We start from the raw sequence: 8,316 nt of genomic DNA, 5'->3' as shown, positions 1-8,316 counted from the left end.
CCCTCCTGAGCCTGATCCACTGAGATTTCCACATGTGTAGTCAGGGGCTTTGCTATGGCTGAGCTGAAGACGCCTTCTTCCCTTTGAGGCCAGAAAGAGAAAGCCCACGGGAGCTGAAGTGCAGATGGGCAGCACTGGCTCTTCCCTGTCAATGTGTGGATGGCAGAGGCACAGTCCTGGCTGGTACCTGCTGCCTCGGCCTTGGAGGTCACCACAGACCTGTCTCTTCTGTGGTTATCGCGCTTTGCCTGCCGCTGAGTCTCTCTGAGGTGATGCTCCTCCTGTCGTTGGCTTGGCCCTCCAACCCAGACTGCATACTGTGGCCTCTCAAAGCAATGTCACCTGATACTCAGGCCAGAAAGAGAAGGGAGGAGAGTGGGGAGGAGAGGGGTGGAGGCGATAGCAGAACTTCCTTCCAAAGTCTCTATATTCTTCTGTGTTGTTTGAACACAACAACCATATACTATCTCTGTGATTTAAATTCAAATTTCAATGAGAATTAAAAGTTGAAGCTCAGGCCACACTGCTGTGCGTTTTTTAGAGAGATATGTTTGACTCAAAGCATATCAAGGGGCAGGAAGAATTTTTTGCTGGGCAGTATAACCAGGGCAGAGAAAGGTTTTTATTTCTTAAAAATATTTTCTATATCATAAAAAAAAAAAAAAAAAGGCCAGGAGTCAAAACTAGACCCTCCTTCGGCCCCATGGACCTAGCCAGTGGAGCAGGGGTCCCAGCCCTCATGCCATGAGGTGCTGGGGAGAGGCAAGAGAGAGCTGGTGCTGCTGCCATTCTCCCCAGCTGAGTACAGGACCCAGGAGGAAGGCCCAGCCCCAGTCAGGGTGCAGCAGCTGCAGACAGACCCTACTCTTTGTGGTCAGGCCACACTCTGAGACATAGTTCAACCTCTGGACAACTTTCCCTGTGAGCCCAACTCAACCCATCCCAGTCCGGCCCAAGAGGTGTCATCATCATCACATTGAGGGCCAGCTGCCCCATCACAGGGCAAGCAGCCCCGACCCAGGAGGTAACCGGAAGCAGCTTTGCTCCTCTAGAAACAGAATCCACGTGAGGCTCACTGCCCTCCTAGGGGGTCTCCATGTGTTCCCTTCCCCTATCCCAAGGGAAAGTCTCCAAGCCTTGTCTTTACAGAAGGGAACATTGAGACCCAAAGAACCGGGCTGACTCTGTCCACGTCACAGAGGCACAGCCAGAACCCTTTTAACACCAACCCCTTTGAAAAAGACATTTCTGGCACCCAGAAGGGATTTCTATGCTCAGAGCCATACCTTCACTCTTCATACAAGAAAGAAATTTCAGTTTACTCAGTACACGCACCCGAAGTGAGGTCAGAATTCCCCCTGATTTCATACCAGTAGTTTATTAAGGAAGCCAGGCCACCAGCTGTCATTCTGAGGCTCTCAAGAAGGCAGTCTCAGGTAGAAATGCACCAATCCTTTTCGCTGATGTTTCTCCTGCTTTTGAGCAGCCTCATTAAGAAAAGTAATTAGGACCTTATTAAGAAGTCCTTCTAGTTGTCGTCGTTAAGAAGAAGGTGCTCATCAGCTATCCTAGGTGGAGTCCTCGGCCTCCTCCCAGAAGAACTTGTCTTCATGGACACAAACATACATTCCCGGGAACCAATGAAGAGAGCTTGAACTCTGCCTTCTCCTGGGTTCCCTTCCCAGGAAGCAATCTTGCCCTGGAGTGGGGGCAGCAGGATTGCAGGACAAAAAGAGTAGGGGAAGGACCTCACATCCAGGGTAAGGGGCTATCTACCTCAAAAGGGCCAGTAAGGAACATCTGGGGAAGGAGACCAGAGGCCCTTTGTGACCCCCTCAGATTAGTTCCATGTGTAGGTAGAGCTCCAACCTGAAAACCCAGCAAGGAATTGGACTGGGGTCAGGGAAGCAGTGGCAGGGACCTGTGGCCCAGCCAATTCATGGACCAGCCTTGCCCAGCCGGGGGTCTGCTTGCACCAAGGAATGTGTGCAGTGGCAGGAAAGCTGTTCTCCATACTGATCAGAAATCTGCCTCCTGGAATGTCTTTCCTTGGGCCTGCTTCTGATGGCCGTCCAGATATGTAGGGTCCAGCCCTATGGGGCTTAGCGGGTGTTCTCCCCGTGTGCAGAGACAAGAGATTGTAATAAATAAAGGCACAAGACAAAGAGATAAAGAGAAAGCAGCTGGGCCCGGGGGACCACTACCATCAAGACATGGAGACCGGTAGTGGCCCCGAACAGCTGGGCTCGCTGATATTTATTGCACACAAGACAAGGGGGCAGGGTAAGGAGGGTGAATCTCCTAAGTGATTGACAAGGTGAAGCAAGTCACGTGATTACAGGATAGGTGGGCCCTTCCCTTTTAGGTAGCCAAAGCAGAGAGAGAAGGCAGCATATGACAGCGTTTTCTGTTCACACGTACAAGAAAGATCAAAGACTTTACTTTCACTATTTCTTCTACCGCTATCTACTACGAACTTCAAAGAGGAACCAGGAGTACAGGAGGAGCATGAAAGTGGACAAGGAGCGTGACCATTGAAGCACAGCACCACAGGGAGGGGTTTAGGCCTCCGGATGACTGAGGGCAGGCCTGGATAATATCCAGCCTTCCACAAGAAGCTGGTGGAGCAGAGTGTTCCCTGACTCCTCTAAGGAAAGGAGACTCCCTTTCATGGTCTGCTAAGTAACGGTGCCTTCCCAGACACTGGCGTTACCACTTGAACAACGAGCCCTCAAGCAGCCCTTATGCGGGCGTGACAGAAGGCTCACCTCTTGCCTTCTAGGCCACTTCTCACAATGTCCCTTCAACACCTGACCCTATACCCACTGGTTATTCCTAGGTTATATTAGTAATGCAACAAAGAGTAATATTAAAAGCTGATGATTAATGTTGATAATAATGATTGATAATTGTTCATGATCATCTCTATCTAATTTGTATTATGACTATTCTTATTCTAACTATTTTCTTTATTATACTGAAACAGTTTGTGCCTTCAGTCTCTTGCCTCAGCACCTAGGTAATCCTCCGCCCACACAGATATTTGAAGCCAGTGACACTGTCCCCCTAAAATGTCTCTGGATTTGCCGTCAGGATTTGCTGTAGGATGTGTTTTGTAACTCAACCTGTGATCTGTCCTCCAAAGGACAGCCTCAGGAACGTGGGGAATCTGATCGCCTGTATCCTACCTCTGTGTGGGCAGAGGAGCTGCTTTTTGTGTTCAGGGTGATAATGCATTTTCTATTTCATTTAAATTCACTCTCGGCCTTCTTTCCAGATTAGTAGCAGGCCCAGTGTCTCTCCTGGGAATACCCTAGTCCCCTTGAGTTGTCCCAAGAATCGCTAGAGGTGGCTCAGTCCTGTTTCCCCTGGGGAAAGGCCAAACCTCTCCATTCTCTTGGCGAGAGTTAAGAACCAGCCGCAATTGTAAGCTGCCATTGCTTCTGCTGCTTCCGTAGGGTGTTGCTGCTGACCCACTGATCCCAAACAAGAACAGACATTCTTGCCCACAAATAGGATGGTTTTCTTGATGGTTCAGATCCCCACTGAGGTCATGGACACACACTGAGCTGCTCTAATCTCGTCTTTTAGGCTCATCTACAGGGCCAGCTAGAGCCCTCGCTGCCATGTCATCTCCCTGGATAACCTTTCTTTGCAGTGGCCCTCGGCTGCAAAAGCCTAAGAACAAATCCAGAGGAAGCTGGCCTCCGAGGAGGAATGCACACGGAACCACCCTGTCTCCGGGGAGCTTGGAGTTTTAGTTTTGTCCAAGCTCGCAGGGCAAGGCTGCCCACTCATCTTGCGGAGGGACACAGCTAAGAGAGGCTTTTCTGGAGGTTCTCCTCCAAGCAAAGATCCTGGTTTGGGCTCTGATCTACACACAAAAGTAGCAGGATCCTGCAGCTTTGTTGACAAAACATTTGGAAAATGCACCCATGCCACCAGGCCACCTGCCTATTTCTAGCAATCACTTCTGGTTGAATTCTTTAAAAAAAAAAAAAAATTCTTGAAAATAAGCCCTTAAAAGGTTAAGAAGTCTACCTCTCTCACAGTCAACGGTACCCACTTTGGAAATGGGTCATCTCCCCTTCCTAACTGCCCTGGGGGATGAGGGTAAGGGATGATAGGGCCCCTTGTGAGATGACATTTGAAGTATTTGTGTCATTGTCCTAACGGAACAGATGCCTATCTGCAGGACACTGACTGGGCCATAGTCACTCATGCATGTGTTCACAGTGTGGTCCATGCACACCCCCTATCTGGCCCTTCCCTAACAGCTGCTGCAACCCTGCCAGACTGCTGGAGGTGGAATTGGCCAGGCTGGCTATCTCAGGCCTCTAGCCATGGCATTAGCCAGTCAGCACAAACACAACCCCAAGGGTCCACATGCTCAGGCAGACATAAGGTGGCTGGAAAGGCAGCTGCCCCTGCCCTAAGGACTGTTAGTCCAAACTGCACCATTCTGTAAACACCCTCCACCCATACCCCTGCATTTCACAGATCTTGGTTAAAGTGAAACATTCCATGGGGGTTTGGGCCATGAGAAACAGCCTGACCAACCACCTGACTTTCTTACATTCTGCTGTAAAAAAAGTACAAAGAACATCACATTCAGCCAGAACAAGGGCCAAACCACCTCATCGTGGGAACATGTTATCAACCTTTTCCCAGGCAACATGCTCCCCAAGATCCCTCCCGCCCAGGGCTATAATTGCCCCAGCCTGTAAGCAGTGGTGAGCACTGGCATTAAGCTGGTCCCCCATCTCTGCAGGTCTTATGCTGAACATAGAACCTGCATTGCTGTAGAGCTGCCGACTCCCTTTCTTTAACCCTCGCCTTCCCTTTAAAAAACCTAATGAGGATGTCTCACAGCTAAACCTTAGAAACCATGACCTTCACTGAAACTGGCCGAGTTTAAGGAGAGGCTCTTAGTCATGGTCAGTTTCCCCTCTCCTCTGGCTCCCACCTCCCTTGGCCATGCTGTGTCCTTGAGGGATGAGTACACCTGGCTGCTTCTCCAGACACTAGTCCCCTCCGATTACCAGCTCTGGGCTGGGCTGACCACCTTCTCAACCATCCTGGTCAGCATCCTACGTTCTATCTCTTACAGCAAACAACCAGCCTATTTCCTTCAATGCCTCCTTCACTGTTTCTTTGAGAGTAGAGTAATATAATGCTTTTAACAGTGGAAAGACTATAAAAAATGAAGTTATCAATACTCAACAAGTGAGTACATTCTCCCAAATAAATACTATGTGTGTTGCCATAAAAAAGAATGCAGCAGATCCACACGGTCTGATACAGGAAAATTTCCATGGCATTGGGTAGGGAAAAAAATCTAGTAGGTGGATTATAATTATGTTTAGGAAAAAATATGAAAGGGGAATACAAGACTATTTTTTGCTCATATAGACATTAAACTGCAACAGTATTTACTAAGTAGAATTTAAGATAGAGCACAATAGACTCCTCTCTAAACATGATTATAAAAAGTACAAACATACACTAGTCTGTTTTTCTGTCATGAAAACCCATGTACTCACCACTTAGATCTAAGACTACATTTCGCCATACTGCATTATAAATTTTTTTTTTACTGAGCCATTTCAGAGGAAATTACTTCAGATGCTGCATCTTTAAAGTGTTGAGTTTACCTTGCCTCAACATATTCCCCTACAAAATGCCATTAACACCCTAACACAATAAGTGATTCCCCAATACCATATAATTGAGTCCATATGAAAATCTCAATTGTTTCCCAAATGTTGTTGCTGATCACCAGGGGCTTGGTCTAGGTCCTGTTGCTCACCACACAGAAAGCCAATCACTGTGGCAACAAGTATTGCCAGGGAAGAAGATTTTATTTGAGTGATGTCAGCTGGAGAGAAGGGAGACCAGCCTCAAATATGTCCCTTCCCACCAACTAAAGTTAAGGGAAAAGAAGAGGGGCAGGGACGAGGAGTTGGTCAATAGGCAGCAGGCAGTAGTATAAGGGGCTCCAGCATCTCATTGTAACCACATGTGGGAAAACAGGAATGAGGCAGGAATAAGAAGTTGGTCAACAAGGAGCAGGTGCACCTCACTGTCCAGTGGCAGTGATCTGAAAAGTCTCAGTTCCCGGTATCATTCAGGAGGCCCGATGGTTTGTTTCCCAAGAAAGGAACTCAGATAAGACAAATGTAAGTTTTCCAAGCTTCAAGGTTTTTGTTTTTTTTTTAATATGGAACCCTTCACTAATTTAAGTGTCATCCTTACAGGGGCCATGCTAATCTTCTCTGTATCATTCCAATTTTAGAATACGTGCTGCTGAAGTGAGCACTTCGTTTTTTCAAGACAACAGTTTCATTCTTTCACCCAGGCTGGAGTGAAGTGGCACCATCTTGGCTCACTGCAACCTCCACCTCCCAGGTTCAAGTGATTCTCCTGCCTCAGCCTCCCAAGTAGCTGGGATTACAGGTGTATGCCACCACGCCCGGCTAATTTTTGTATTTTCAGTAGAGGTGGGGTTTTGCCATGTGGGCCAGGCTGGTCTCGAACTCCTGACCTCAGGTGATCCACCCATCTTGGCCTCCTAAAGTGCTAGAATTACAGGCATGAGCCACCGCGCCCGGCCCAAGCTTCAGTTTTATGAGAAAACTGGGCCTGTTTCAATGTTTATTTTATTTGGTTATTCAAGTCTCAACATTCTTTCAATCTAAAACAGTCCTCCCACCAGCCCTCCTTCCCCAGCCCTTTTTAAATCCATAGCATTGAAGAGACCAGGTCATTGTCTCATAGAATATCCTTCATTTTAGATTTGCCTGATTGTGTCTTCATTCCCTAAACTTCCTATAAACCAGCAGTTGGATTTAAAGCCTTGATAAGACCCAGGTGGAGGATTTTTGGCAAGAACACATTCCAGTTGACACTGTGTACTTACTTCATGTTGTAACTCATATCTGGTGGTTTCATTATGGGATCTACTAGAATATACAGACCATGGGCAGATCATATACAAAAACAGAACTCTGACCCACAGTCTGCAGTAACCAGTCCAGGAAGCCAAACAACCCCTGTAGCCTTTGGTCCCAAATGGCCAGGACTTGATCAATACCTGCCAGCTTCCCTAATTCTTGCCTCTGTTTTGAAAATCCTTTAGTAGGACCAACCAGAGAAGGCCAAATATGCTTCCCTAACCAATCACATAGGATACCCTGCTTCTAGTTAGCTCACCCACAGCCTCCAGATGCCAACAGCCTTTGATCAAGGCTCACCTGAAGCCTCCCCTTTTCCCAGCATAAAGCTTTCTCACTCCGCTGACTGCCTTTGAGTGTCTGCAATGGCAAGTGACTGTGGCTAACTCTCTGGGTATATACCACGCTGAGAATAAGTAGCTGCTGCTCATTCTCATTTGGGTGGTCTATAATTATTACTGAAGTGAAGTGTGATCACAGTTAAGGTGGTAATAGTCAGACCCTTTACACTGTCGATGGACTCAGACTTTTTACTTCATGCCTTGCTTATACTGCTTGGATGTTTTCCATGTGCCTATATTAATATTTACAATAAAAGCATGATTTAGATTTTCATTTAGAATTTATCTTAAATGCATCAAATATGCAATTTTAAGTCAAGTTTTGCATGTTTGGCTCAAAATATCAAAATAATGTTGTGTGGTTTTAAAATAACAAGGTTTATTGCTCTTTATATTAGACATGTAGTTAATTACATTGATCTCCATAAAAATAAGTTTAATTTTAATTTGAATAAAAGAATGCCACAATGAAATACTGACCATTAAAAAAAAAAAAAAAGAATAAAGGACCTTAACCCTGGGCAAACATATAAAAGCACAGGAAAGTCACCCAGTATAATGTCTGGCACATTGTAGGTGTTTTGCAATTAGAGCCCATTCCCACGGCGGTGCACACTGCACAAGACCACAGAGGTCCAGCCCTTTTATCTTTCTGGTCCCATCCAGTCATCACCCATAGTGAATCCCAAAGGCAGCATCTCCACCCACAGTACTCCTAGTCCTCAGGTGAAACTCCCTTCCATATTCTTCTTGGTGGCGGCCAATATACATTTCTTTCTTCACTTCCCAGGATGTTTGACATACTTGGTGTTCCTCCCTCCAAGCTCCTCCCTTCCCTTCAGGTCTCAAGGTCTCATCCAACACTTCAAGCTCAAAATATTACATAAGCATCAAGGGGGTGAGCCCAGACAGGCACTCTTCCTTGTCCAGTTTCGGGAGATCTCTGTTCCCTGTGACCCCAGGATACACAATGGCTGTTCTATACTCAGGGATCACTACATGTGATTCCCACGACAGGGGCT

General features: G+C 46.8%; 1 non-coding gene across 1 annotated transcript; it reads right to left on the bottom strand.

The window, feature by feature from the left end:
- Positions 1 to 6,214: 6,214 nt before the first annotated feature.
- Positions 6,215 to 6,319, bottom strand: LOC115936060 (U6 spliceosomal RNA). Its single transcript, XR_004071645.1, has one exon. It is a non-coding gene; the product is annotated as a U6 spliceosomal RNA (small nuclear RNA).
- Positions 6,320 to 8,316: the final 1,997 nt, after the last annotated feature.

The sequence above is a fragment of the Gorilla gorilla genome, chromosome 8 (assembly GCF_029281585.2).
Source record: "Gorilla gorilla gorilla isolate KB3781 chromosome 8, NHGRI_mGorGor1-v2.1_pri, whole genome shotgun sequence".
In the NCBI taxonomy this organism is placed as follows: Eukaryota; Metazoa; Chordata; class Mammalia; order Primates; family Hominidae; genus Gorilla; species Gorilla gorilla.
This window is presented reverse-complemented; position numbering and strand designations above follow the sequence as displayed.